This window comes from Ursus arctos, unplaced genomic scaffold, assembly GCF_023065955.2.
Source record: "Ursus arctos isolate Adak ecotype North America unplaced genomic scaffold, UrsArc2.0 scaffold_5, whole genome shotgun sequence".
In the NCBI taxonomy this organism is placed as follows: Eukaryota; Metazoa; Chordata; class Mammalia; order Carnivora; family Ursidae; genus Ursus; species Ursus arctos.
The window spans coordinates 23109475-23111147 of record NW_026623067.1 but is presented as its reverse complement, the minus strand read 5'-3'; positions in this window follow the sequence as shown (position 1 = coordinate 23111147).

Sequence of the window (1673 nt, the reverse complement as noted above, 5' to 3'; positions counted from 1 at the left end):
CGGTAAATAACCCAGCCGTTGGGACTTAGCCTCCATCTCCACAGGCTTTGTTCAAACCTGCGCTGTCCAGTATTCTAGCCACTAGCCACATGTGACAACTAATCACTTAAAATGTGGACAGTGTGCATAGAGGTAATGAAAGTGTAAAATACACAATGGGTATCAAAGATTTAACATGAAAAACAGAAGATAAACTATCACAATAATCCCTGATATCCCAGATTATATGTTAAAATATTATTTTGGAGCTACTGGGTTTAAATATTTAAATTAACTTTATGTTTCTTTTATTCATTACAATTTAGCTATGGAAAACTTACAATTACTTATGTAGCTCACACTGCATTTTTCTTGGTCTGAACTCTTTAAGGACCTCATCCACAGATTACTGTGACCTCTCATCATAGCCCTGACTGTAAAAAAAACAGAGTAGTCAGCACATATTCACATCACTCTTGTAATTTCCCTCTTCTTGCTAATTCTGTCTTGCCAACCATTTACCTTCGTTATTACTTGAAAACATATCCTTCACTGTGAGGATTAACAGTGATTCTTACCAGATTCTGCATTGTGGAAAAGGAAGGGGATGGTACTTCTTTTCAAAGTCTTTTTTCAATACTTTGAAACAGACACTGTCACATGGAGAAATACACTTGCAGACTAATGAATAGGACATGAAAATGCCTGCACAGTTTCCAAGCCAATGAATGGACTTTCCACATGTGTTCTCCTTCTTCCTCACTACCTTTAAAACAAGATGACTTCTCTGCTCAGCCTTTCGGTAGTTCCTATTACTGAATTTCTGCCGTCCATCCTTGACTTTTGTGAATCACGTGACTACCCAAGCAGGGAGCCACAACAAGAAAAGTGAAGTAGCCATCAGCTTTATAACTAGTCATATGCATTAAGACAGAAAAATGGAAGTCTTTATATTTCCCTTAAACAACAAGAAGCATTTTTTAAAAGAATAGTCTCACTTTTCTATTTACCTTATTTCATTCCTTCAGAAAAACCTGATTTTGTTAAAAGGCTTCTTCAAAAACCACACATGAAACAACTTGTACAGGAACTTGTAAAACTTTACTAGATCCAGATAATAAAATAAAAAAGTTTAAAGAAGAGCAACAATGAAACAAGGGTATTTTGAGGCCAGTATAAATATATATGCATGTATAAAACGAGCTGGATAGTTGAAAATAGCTTGTCAAAAAATACCACCAGGAAAACATTCTTTTAGGTTTTAGAAATCCTATTTTTACACACACTTTCGTTCTAGCCTTGTTTTATTAATAGGTGATTTTGATTAGAATTTGATTTTCTAATAGAATAATATTGATAGTGAAGTTTGGTATTTTAAGCAAACTATTTTAAAGTAGAAAGGCACTTCAGGAACCAGTCTTATACCCTTGTTTTATAGATGAGTTTTACGTGATAAGGCCAAAGTCACATAGCTACAAAGTGACAGAAGCAAGACTGAACACATGTATGTTGACTCCAGGTTCAGCTTGTCCCACTGTAACAGGCTTAGTCCTTCTTTATCTGGTTTAAGAAAAAAAAAAATTCAGATCTATACAAGAGACTATGTTATCAGCACTATTAATGCCCTTGTTCAATTTACTGGAGTAAAGCATTTTAGTAACATGAATAGATGTGAAGATTGACAGGTGGAAGTG